The sequence below is a fragment of the Esox lucius genome, chromosome 12 (genome assembly GCF_011004845.1).
Source record: "Esox lucius isolate fEsoLuc1 chromosome 12, fEsoLuc1.pri, whole genome shotgun sequence".
Lineage (NCBI taxonomy): Eukaryota > Metazoa > Chordata > Actinopteri > Esociformes > Esocidae > Esox > Esox lucius.
In genome coordinates this window covers 23,145,393-23,158,353 of record NC_047580.1, presented here as the reverse complement: position 1 = coordinate 23,158,353, position 12,961 = coordinate 23,145,393, and the positions used below count along the sequence as shown (strand labels likewise).

Here is a 12,961-nt window from a genome sequence, read left to right as displayed (position 1 = left end):
GGGATTTCTTTTAGGTGTGCAATAGAAATGGAAGCCAACTACTTGAGAAAAAGTCTCCCTGATGTGGTTGGGGCTGGCTGACGATGAACAGAGAAAGTGTTGAACATTTTTCTGTACAATTTACTGCAGTTTTTTTAATGGATTCTACAACTATATAACAATTTGATATTCTGATATTGGCTTTGTATTTTTGTGTAGATTGTTTTTTATTGACCTAACCATTAAGGTAACAATTTACTCAACAGATAAATTCAACCAATTTCACTTGTTTGTTACAAATATACTATAACCAGGAAATGTTGAAAAATTTCACAACATATGCTGTTGTCATATATTAGCATTTCTGAACTATGTATATCATAGGAATGTGTGGTTCTGTGTGGACTACCCCTTTAAAGTAATCATAGGAATGTGTGGTTCTGTGAGGACTACCCTTTTATAGTAAATTCCCCTAACTGTCAGGAAGCAGCACTAGACAACCACAGATTAAGACAGAACTCCAACGACCGGCATGGCACAGGCCATGACTGGCCTTTACACCTATGTTCTGTGTGTTTTAATTCAACCTTTCCGGTTTATATGTTCATTTTAGTGTCATCATTGTAATTGGTTTCCTCTGTATCTCGTTAACCCCTTGATAAGTCCCTATATAAGTTCCTCCTGCCCTAGTGTTTCTTGTATGTCATTGTTTCATTGCTACGTTCCTGTCCAAGTCCTTGTTGTCATCGAGTTTGAATAAAATAACTTTTTTTTTAACCTACTAATGAATGAGACAGCAGGAAAATACTACTCTTTTGTAGAGCATTTTTTATGAAGCTATAAATGCATACAGATGAGGCTCAGCTCGATCCACTTCATCAAATATCAATCTCACAATACACAACTATAAAATTGTGTTACCTTAGAGAAGCCACTATGGAAAGACAATGGCCTAACAATAAACTATTTATTAAGGCAGTGATGGAAGTGTCCTCTACTGTTGGTCTCATTTAGAAGAATGTGAAGAGACACTTGATGATGCTTTGGTCTTGTTGATGAGGACATTTTGTCCCACAGTCAAACAGACAGACAATCTCTTCCTGTTTTTTTTTTTTGGAGTAGTGTTGTTTATTTCATGGGTTTGTTGTCAACCATAATGTGATCTATCACAAGCTACAGTATATTGTCACTTTTAATGTATGTGCATATTTCAGATTTACAAATATAGACATTATGAATAGCAATGAATAATTTCATTTGTTCACAAAAATGAATACTCCCATTTGTCTCTGATGCAATAATGTTTGTATGAATTCAAGATGAAGCTAGGAAAGTTGTTTCAGAGTTGTTTCATAATAAAGTGTTGATCATGCATTAACCTAGCATATAATAGTGTCAAGGTTAAACCTACATAGTTGTGAACCAGTCATTTGTATATTGGTCCACTAAGTTTATTATCAGTGTTGTAGACAATTATGACATATTGTATGTCTAAAAACTATATCAACTGGATGCTGACAGGCAGTCCAAGGAACTTTAGTATTAATTTTATCTCATGGGTTTCAATCAGATTTAATATCAGCACTTCAAAGTTTGTACTGAGCAAAACATAATTTACCCTATTTCCATGGTAAGCAAACCAATTAGTTTCATATTAAGACCTAAACAACCAGATGAGGGGAGTTTCTTACTAATCAGTGTCCCTCATTAATCAATCAGGTAAGGGAAGCAGGCACTTGAACTAGGACACCCATTAGATGAAAGACTATCCAAAAACTAAAATAGAAATGTAACAAATGTTGTGTTTCAAAGACATTTGCGATGGTCACAGTCAATGTAACTCATGTCACATAGCAAGAAGGTTGAGGGTTTGCTGACTACCACAGATATATTCACTCTCCTGTCTGATCATGGCTGGCTGCAGACAATGATCTACTAGGGGGAAACCAGATTTCTTTATGCTATAGCATAAATGTTTATGCTATAGTATTAACAATTATACCGTTTTTTTTATTTATTTCATACCAATGCACCACACAGCAAATATCCATCAACTGTCAATCTGCACTCTATTGACAGACTTGACAGAGCACCTTAACATCATGGTTTGCATTTTCAGTAGATCAATTACAATTTTTATTTAAATCTCATATAACAGAAGATATGTTTTTTTTTACTTGTATCCAATTCCTTGGCATACAATTCACAATTAAGGTCCTGCATCACAGCAACTCCCAGCAGACCGGGGACAATCAATGTCAAGGTATGTCCTCTGAAGCACATCAGATACCTTTTTAGTTCTTATCATCAGCTCGCTCAGCCAGGAAGTTTAGAGCACAATCCTAACATGCTGAAAGGGACACATCAGCCTTTTCCTTCCATTGAGCTCATAGGCCACCAAGCTGCCACAAGGAGTCGCTAATTCCCAAAAAGGCAAGGCAACTATGCTTAAACTGCATCATTTTCTCCAACTGTGAGGTGCAATGGTAGCGAAGGTAAAAACGCAAAAAACGAAAACAATATAACGACGACAACACGTAGCGACAATCAACGTATTCTTTGTATATCGCAAGCAGAACAGCACCACACGGTCACAACATAACCGGAAACAACGTAATTGGTGATGGGGTGTGATGCTGCCGTCATCACCTGTGGTTAGTACGTGCGTCGGACAGGGAGAAGGCGTGCAGCGCCAATATTTTCCCACCAAATACATTCTGTAACAATTCAGTTTTGCAGTGACACCTTAATGGCAAATATAAACAAATGTGAAATGTATCGTTAAAGGTCAGATTACAGGAAAACCACGGTGGCGTCCACTGATGGGGATCAGAATAAACAAATAATGAATATATACAGGTACCGGGAATGAAATTATTTACTGATGAAACCTCATTTTTAGGCTATCCCCTCCTTGCCCACAATACTGGAACAATGCGGCAAGATTTAACAGGAGTTGATGGCACATAATGCATACCAGTGTAACCAAAGTGTGAAGTTTAATAGATCGTGAAAATGGCCATCTGATGACAGAGATGGAGCTTTTCATTAGAAACACAGAGCCTCAACCTGCCTGGCTGCGCCGCAGAGCAGCTACCTTACAAACTGAAATGAGAAAAGAGGCTATTTGCTATAGTGCCCACACAGCACAGCTGAAAGGGTACAGCTATGGCTTTTTATTAATGTCATCCATGTAATCATATACAAGTAAAGGCAACACCGCCATAAAGTCTTAATAGGGCATTGAGCCCCTACATGCCTCTGGAACAGCTTTCAATGCACTTTTGGCATACATTCTACAAGTGTGTGGAAATGAACTGGAATAAAGCGATTTCATCATTGGGTGTTTTGTTATTAATAGTGCTGGAAATGCTGTCTCAGGCGATGCCCCAGAATCTCCCACAAGTGTTCAGCTAGGTTGGGATCTGGTAACTGAGTTGGTCACAGCAGGTCACGAAACATCTACAAGTTGTTCAGTCTTGAGAAAAGCTCCCCAACAATGACCCCTCTTTTTCAAGCCATAGTGGCAAAATTAAATTGTCACCTGGGCCTGCCAAGCATTTTTATGCATCACAACAAAAATGATGGGATGTTAATTCCATACTTGTTGGGAGACATGTGTTCATGTATCTTTTTGTTGACAGTTAGTTGAATGTCCCAGAAGACCCGCTGTCTGTTGGCGCATACAACTGCTGGAGCTCCACCGTTTAAATACTTTAAACAACTACCTCACGGCTGTACCAATGTAATGTCATGTGCCTGATTAAAACACACTGCCAAGTTATCAGTGAGGGACCATCTACAAATCATAAGGATGCAAACAAGCGTCAAGTACATGGCCACTAAGAGTTTTTAAATGACCTAATGCTATAGGTACTCACTGCCATGTACGAATATTTCCTCTGTATAAATCAGTCATTCAAGGATGGATCACCTTGAAGCATTTGAGGAGAGCAACAGTGAATGGAGCACAGGTTTCTGGTTTCTATGCTGTCAGAGCCTGCTCCCATGCTACGGCATTAGTATTGATTGTGTGTGTGGGGGGGAGGGGTCTACTGAGCTCATTCTACTGCATGGATGTAAAAAAGAGAAGAAACCACAGATATGATGTGTGAGGGGCCAGCAGACCTGAGCAGCTTGCCTAACTATGTTGAAAAACAGTTGCAAACAATGTTGTGTTTTCCCTCCACCTTTATACATTTTAAATTTGGGGTGGGCTTTTGGCTGGTTCCTCCTATTTATTTGCCAAAATCAGCGTTAAAGAGGACAGTTATTAACAAATGTATTGTATAGGTACATTGTCATTTAACATATTTTGTGTCTAGTTTTAGACATTCGAGAGGCCTGACATGTTTGTTTTTTGGGGAATTAGATCAGGCATGAGCTAGCAGACATTATCTATCTGTAAACAATCTTCATTATCAGACATTATCTATCTGTAAACCATCCATATTGCCAGACATTATCAATCTGTAAACCATACATATTACCAGACATTATCTATCTGTTAACCATCCATATTACCAGACATTATCTCTATGTAAACCATACATATTACCAGACATTATCTATCTGTTAACCATCCATATTACCAGACATTATCTATCTGTAAACCATCCATATTACCAGACATTATCTATCTGTAAACCATCTATATTACAAGACATTATCTATCTGTAAACAATCTTTATTACAAGACATTATCTATCTGTAAACAATCTTTATTATCAGACATTATCTATCTGTAAACAATCTTTATTATCAGACATTATCTATCCGTAAACAATCTTTATTATCAGACATTATCTATCTGTAAACCATCCATATTGCCAGACATTATCTATCTGTAAACCGTCCAAATTACCGGACATTATCTACCTGTAAACCATCCATATAAGCATAATTTCAACTCTGTCTTATTCGTGCACATCACCACACACCCAATCTCACACAGAACCAAACCCAAATCCATGATGGACAGCCCAGACCACGGTGGGCATCAAGACCCACACCCTGGCACAAACACACCAGACAGACCGGACATGTGTTCACCTGACTAAACATCCGTTCATTCTTTATAAAAAGCATATTCTTTTTTTAAATGTTTTGTACAATTAAGACAGGTACTCAATAGAGGGGCTTTAAACAAACATAGACTGAGTCACTGACAAGACATCTGCATTTTTACAGTATTTAGTGACTTTACGCTAGAACCACTGGGGCCTTTACATAAGTTACTGCTTGAGCACGTTGTCTGGCATCTCCAATAGCACATGCTTTAGCCCCAACCAGCCACAGTATCAGACTCAGGACTGTGTCACAATCAATGAAAATTAACATTCAATGACTAAATGTGTAGGCATATCATGAGAATATTGAGTATAGTTTTAATTATAGATTTCATGTAAGGATGAGTGGTGCATGTCAGGCCTATAGCCTGTTTTCGTTTCACAGTGGCGTAAATAAAGATGTCTCATTATCAGCTAACTGGAGAATGGAGAGGAGAAAGGTGGTCAATGATGAGACCTCTCCGTCGGAGTAATGAGCTCTTACATGTTACCCCAGCCCCTATTATGAGATATAGCTTACACACATGGTGTGAGTCCAATTATGAGAGAGTGTGAAGAGAAAAGTGGAACTGAAGAAATAGCTACCTCACTTATTACTATCTAGCTTATATTTCAATCGGAATGGGAAATGAATGTCACTTCACTTCATGATTTATACAGAGTATTTGTTTTTACGTTCAAATGTAGGGATGGAGGAAGAAGGAGAGCCTAGACCACCATATGTAGCAGCCTGGGAGCACCAGCTATTACAGGGGCAAGCTCTACAGTTTTTACACTAGTGCAAAATGTTTACAATCTGTTTGAAAATGTGGGGGTTTTAAAGGGATATTCTTCCTATTTTGTTGAGGCTAGGATTTAAAAATGTTGTGCAAAAGAAACATCATACACTATTATATCTCATCTAATCATTAAGCAATAACGTATGGGCTGTTCTCAGGCACAATGCATCGTTGGTTCACCAGACACAGAGCTTGGCATTCAGGGTTTATAGTTAGATTTCTGTCTCATCAGACCAGGGAATCTTTTTCCTCATTCTCTCAGAGTTATTCAGGCAGCATGTCATATGCTTTTACTCAGAAGTGGATTTAGCCTATCCACTCTACCATACAGGCCCTGATTGATGGAATGCTACAGAGATGTGTTTCCCTTTGGCAGGTTCTCCCATCCCTGCAGAAAAACCCTGAATCTGACCAAGGCTCCTCATGGCTTGTGACTAAGTTTGGCATGATGGTAATTTCTAGGCAGAATTTATATTTTGATTCCAAAACTAGACTGTTCCAAACTTCTTCCATCTTCTTATGTATTTCAGTTTATTTTGGCACACAATTCTAAAATTGTGTTTTTGATCTGTCATTATGGGTTATTGTATTCAGCAAAACAATATACATTTAATAAATTATGAATTAAGTTAGTAACACAACAGAAGGGAAGAAAGTGGATGGGTCTGAATACTAGTAACACCACATAGGCACTGTTGGAGAAAAGCTCGCTAACATTAAGCCACACATTTAAAGCTGAATATATTCCACATAAACTCTTAAGGCAACTGGGAATCAATGCTGACATGAAAGTTACGTTCCTAAACTAGAATAGATCCACGGAAGGCGAAAATAACCAGCTGCAGCTGGGACATGAAAGAGAATCAGGCCAGTGGGAGCACCAAGAGCTGGTTGATTGTTAAACTCCAGGATTTAGGGGCTGTTCTGGGCTTTTCCCAGACTGCCCATGGCCGAATCTTTATGTAAGGCGGGGTGTCCAGCCGGAGGCATCTGGTTGTGCTGTGGCAGGGTTTGATAGACTGGTAGTTACCATAACTTTGTATGCTTAACTCAGTCTGCAAATAAAAAGCACTGTTGCTTATATTAAATTGATAGTTAGTTACAGGAAGTGTTTTTGAAAGAGAAATAGAGTAATGGGTTAAACAGGTTAAAGAAAATGTTTCCTATAAAACCTATTTTCATTAGTAATACTCATCACAACTGATAGGGACATTATTGTGTATTTGAGGGGTGAGAGATCATCGATGATTGGCCTATTATCCCTCAAGGTTTCGGATTGCTTGTGTGACATGAAAGAAATTGTGTGTTGTGGATGAAATTGATTTGAAAGAGACACTCTCCCTTTATGGATCAGTGTCCTGGCCTAATCCTGTTTGTATGGATGTTTGCATGCATGTGAGACGCCAACAAGAGGCCCCTATGAACACATACTCAGTGAGTGAGCAGTAAAGCCACTGAGCTCAGAGGAACAACAACTGTGAATTATGAGTTCCCCCTAAAACAATGAAAAATGCCTTGCCTTTTGAGACGAGGAGCCCCCTTGTGAGCTGAAAGAGAGGAAGCTGTACTGCTCAACCAGGATGAATAGAATGTTCAATCCGTTGTTTACATAGTAAATCTCAGGAATTAACCACAGTACGAACAGATGTCATCTCCGATCAATGTCAACAGGCCTCTAATGAAGTGATCCAAACTGTGGGCACATTTCAGCTCCCATGCACTTGTGTGATCCGACCAGACACTGTTTGATCAGAGAGTAGAGACAGGCACACAAACAAACAGCAACAGCGGTAGGGGCCTTCACAAGTTGATGTCACATGAACGTTGAGAAATTGCAAATAACCATCCATTGGCAGAGCAGCCAATAACTGCGTATGGAGTGGCCAAATCACACCAAACACTGCTTTCAAAATCAAAGCCAAGAACGGGTGAAGTAGTGCTAAATGGCAGGGGTGGGTAACAAGCAACCCATACGTCAAAACCGGTTTGCAAGTGATTTTCTTTAGCATCAGAAATATTTAGGTCAAATAGATGGAGTATCAACAATACAGTTCACTCTATTAATTCCCATTCTAATTCACATATTATGTTTGGGGAGATGATGAACCTCAACACGAGTGAAGAATTGGGAGTTCTTCTGGTGGACATTTCGGTCATGGCATTCTGAGCTGTTGTTGTGCCCCTCTTCACGCCTTTCCCAACCGTTCCTTTACGTACCACTCTTCATTCAGAGGAAATGAAATGCATCAAATTCACTTTCCCAACCGTTCCTTTACATACCACTCTTCATTCAGAGGAAATGAAATGCATCAAATTCACTTTCCCAACCGTTCCTTTACATACCACTCTTAAATTCAGAGGAAATGAAATGCTCCTCCAAATTCACTCCGTTCATTTTCTGTTTAAAGTCATTCTGTGTATGTTGGCCATTTTTTGTAAATATTAAATCATAACCATGACACGTTCTACTTTCGGTTCTGAAGTAACAATCCCATTTGTTATGTTTTTATGCATCTAGTCAGGTGGTGAAGATCTGGGTTTTAACTATTTGCAAAAAAAATACCTTTATGTTGTCAGGGTAGGAAGTTACGTGTGTTGTTAAGCAGAGGATGTTCTGTTAGCAGTAGTTAGTTGACATCGGTTTCATGAGGCAGGCATGATTAAAAAACAATACTGTAGTCATGACATTTAGAGGGGGAGGGTTATGCATTTCTTTTCATTGATATGTAGAGTTCAACCAGCCCCCCTCCCCCAGTAAGAAACTCTCCCTAAATAATATACAGTATCTCACCGAAGTGAGTATACCCCCCACATTTTTGTAAATATTTGATCTTTTCATGTGACAACACTGAAGAAATGACTCTTTGCTACAATGTAAAGTAGTGAGTGTACAGCTTGTATAACAGTGTACATTTGCTGTCCCCTCAAAATAACACAACACACAGCCATTAATGTCTAAACTGTTGGCAACAAAGTGAGTACACCCCTAAGTGAAAATTTATAAATTGGGCCCAATTAGCCATTTTCCCTCCCCGGTGTCATGTGACTCGTAAGTATTACAAGGTCTCAGGTGTGAAAGGGGAGCAGGTATTTGGTGGCAAAGACCATTCAGAGGTTTAACAGGACAGGTTCCACTCAGAACAGGCCTCGTCATGGTTGACCAAAGAAGTTGAGTGCACATGCTCAGCGTCATATCCAGAGTTTGTCTTTGGGAAATAAACGTATGAGTGCTGAAAGCATTGCTGCAGAGGTTGAAGTGGTGAGGGGTCAGCCTGTCAGTGCTCAGACCATATGCCACCCACTGCATCAAATTGGTCTGAATGGCTGTCGTCCTGGAAGGAGCCTCTTCTAAAGATGATGCACAAGAAAGCCCGCAAACAGTTTGCTGAAGACAAGCAGACTAAGGACATGGATTACTGGAACCATGTCCTGTGGTCTTGGTTTCAAATAAACATATTAGGTTCAGAAGGTGTCAAGCGTGTGTGGCGGCAACCAGGTGAGGAGTACAAAGACAAGTGTGTCTTGCCTACACTCAAGCATGTTGGTGGGAGTATCATGGTCTGGGGCTGCATTAGCGCTGCTGGCACTGGGGAGCTACAGTTCATTGAGGGAACCATGAATGCCTGTACTGTACTGTGACATACTGAAACATGATCCCCTCCCTTCAGAGACTGGGCCGCAGGGCAGTATTCCAACATTATAACGACCACAAACACACCTCCAAGACAACCACTGCCTTGCTAAAGAAGCTGAGGGTAAAGGTGATGGACTGGCCAAGCATGTCTCCAGACCTAAACCCTATTGAGCAACTGTGAGGCATCCTTAAACGGAAGGTGGAGGAGCGCAATTTCTCTAACATCCACCAGCTCCGTGATGTCGTCATGGAGGAGAGGAAGAGGACTCCAGTGGCAACCTGTGAAGCTCTGGTGAACTCCATGCCCAAAAGGGTTAAGGCAGTGCTGGGAAATAATGGTGGCCACCCAAAATATTGACACTTTGGGCCCAATTTGGACATTTTCACTCAGGGGTGTACTTCCTTTTGTTGCCAGCGGTTTAGACATTAATGGTTGTGTATTGTGTTATACAAGCTGTACACTCACTACTTTACATTGTAGCAAAGTGTCATTTCTTCACTGTTGTCACATGAAAAGATATAATCAAATATTTACAAAAATGTGAGGGGTGTACTCTCTTCTGTTAGATACTATAAGTAATGTTCTGACCACCGACCATATGGTCAGACAAAATTGCAAGATCTAGATGCGTCACCCTGTAATATGGTGTTAAGTTGTCTACAAAGTGAACAATATAAATTCCTCCCATAGCAAGCTGTGTAAAACCATCTCAGCTTTTCATCTGCAGATGGCCCTGCCATGAAGCACCAGTGTGGACTCCCACTGGAAATGAATGACTTCCACTAGAATCAGCAGAAGCCAGTCTGATGAGCCCATTATAACTGTAGGTGAGCATCAGGAACTAGAAGACCTGCCATTTAATGGTACTGGCACACTCTGGTTCCTTGACACAACGATACATCTGTCACTGATAGAGACCTGAAATGGTCTTTATCCAAACCTCTAATATAAACATTAGAAGAGCCTCTTCATTTAAACTGGCATTTTTATAGCATCAATGTCATTACAGTGCCATATGATGGCTAAGATATATCAGAGGGTTGCTATTTACCCGGGGACCAAAAAGTGAGTGAATTATTTGCTTAATGCAGTCGTCAACAGGACATGAAAACTTTAAAACACAACAAAACACTATAAACTATAAAGACAAAAAAACAACAAATGAACTTGTTTGAAAAGCTTGTGAACTTGTTTAGAGGGAATCATTATTTCCATCTGATTGCAGGGGCACGTTGTTTTAGTGCTAAGAGATCATCACAGTATGATTCAACCAAGTCAGACATCAGGCCTCCTGATGAACAGATGTCTGTAGCCAGGAGGAACAGCAGAGGAGGTGAACCAGAATGTTGACCGGATGCTCCATGAACATTCATTATGCTTCCAATGACATGAACATTCATATCATTACAAATATAAAATGTCCTCCAAAATATTAAGACTTGAGACAAAGCGGTATTTGATGGGATTTTACCTCAACATGTTGGTTTTGTCTTTTCTACAGTTGAAGTAAGTTAAAAAGAATGTTGACATGTTGAGTAAACTGTAAAACTTTGCATACTCTACCTGTAACCTCTGAACTGGTTCCTTTCTCCCTTTCTCTCACTGAACACAACATCTTTCTCTCAAAACCCTTTCCTACTCCCCTCTTCCCTCTATAATATTCCTCTCTATACCATGCTGGAAAATTGTTGGATCTGACCATTTTTGACAGTGTTCTAAATATACAGCACATATTACATTTTATAGCATCCCTACACTGGTACACAAAATGGAAGAACACCAGAATGTAAATCTTGTAAAGACACATACAGGCATGTTACATTGAATTCATTTAGCCTCTGGTGATATTCATTTTCAATGCCTTCTACTACATTTCAGAGTCTAATAAAATACATTATTCAACAGCAAATTCTTAACCCCCATACAATGCAAGAACCTTATTTCAGTAGAATCTTAATTAATTAATTTCCATTCTGACTCATACCTCCTGCTTTTCAATTGAATACATCCCATTATCTTTTATTGTCTGAATAGCAGCTAAATAGAGCAGAAAAGGGGTTGTAGGGGTGTTTGCTTTGACACAGCTGAACGAGGGGCTCATTGTAGCCTATTGTGTACCCTGTAATGAAGAATGTTAGTCTGTTCCAGTCCAAGCCCATTGGGCTTAAGCATCCTTGGAGTTGATTCGTCTGTTGAGTATCTGACCAGAAGACAAACCAAAAGATAGAAAGACATTGAGCCTGTGGACACACACACACACATACACAAAACATAACCTAAACACACACACAAGGTGACCAATAAATTGAAAACAATTTCTCAAACATTAAGACAGATAAGACATTCACACCTTCTGGATTTAATCCGTTTAGGACAAGGTAGGCTATATTAACTTTGTACTGGAGTGCACGTAATGAATAAGCCGCAAGCTTGGTTTTCACAACTCAAATAGGATACATGCGATATCTGAACAAATAAGTGTAGGCACATTTTCCCCTCAAAACCCCAAGCTTTTCCAATCACCTAAAGGATGCAAGTCTACAACAGATCGCAGGGATTCTGCAGTCTTTATGTAAAAACTGAAAAAAAGAAAAGCCTTGGTATAAAAATGCATGTGAACGTATTAGATAATTATTCAATTCAATAGAATCACATGTAGCAAGCTTCACAAGTCTTACAGACGAACCAAGAGAAAATTAATTCTTACCTTGAATGAAACCCACTGGATTTTATTTCAGAAAAGTAAGACAAAGTTCAGTTTATATCGTCCGCTCCATACGTCTCTTATTAACGATGTTTTTCACCATTTGCCGATTTACCAATTCTTCCCAAAGCGATCTTGTTTTCTTAGAACCTGAGCTAGTGCAAAACAGGTGTAAGGATTCAAATGCCGAAATTTGTTCCGGTCGTGAGGGATACAATATCAGTGCAGAAGAATAATGAGAATAGAATCTCCACAAAATAACCTGTCTTAATTGGTAATCCAAATCTCAACGGTCTCAAGACCCGTAACAAATCCTGACACTTCACGATGGCAAAACTATCCAATGACTCTTTTGCTTCAAACCGCTGTCCATTGGCGTGTGGTGCTGAAAGTGATTCTTGCGCTAGTAATTTTCTACTTTCTGTGACTGTAGCCTACAAAGCTACCCCCTCCCACATAACAGGAAATAGGTCTTTAACCGCTAAGCACGAGAAATGCTACCACGAACAATTACCTCCAATCATAATTTCTCGTATCGTGACAGAAAATGAGAGGCAGAACATTCCAGCATGCTTAGGGGATGCGCTGAATAGATGTAAGAAATACTACGTCGTAATCAATTGCCTATTAAACATTTCAACAGGAAAACTTTAGTGCCAGTTAGAGATCACACAATCGATAGAAAGATTTTGTCATTACTTTTCTTGAACCTTTTATCATATTAGGCACAACTAGGGGCTATTTCTTCACCACTCTGTGGTAGCTTTTGACGGGGAACAAAATATCGGCGTCTGC

General features: G+C 39.5%; 1 protein-coding gene across 2 annotated transcripts in view; it reads right to left on the bottom strand.

The window, feature by feature from the left end:
- Window positions 1-12,556, bottom strand: part of grm4 (glutamate receptor, metabotropic 4) — a 285,814-nt gene extending 273,258 nt beyond the window's left edge. For both annotated transcript variants that reach the window (XM_020051365.2, XM_034296161.1), the window contains exon 1: window positions 12,170-12,556. The gene's annotated coding sequence lies outside the window, so the exon portion shown is untranslated. The remainder of the gene's footprint in view (window positions 1-12,169) is intronic.
- Window positions 12,557-12,961: the final 405 nt, after the last annotated feature.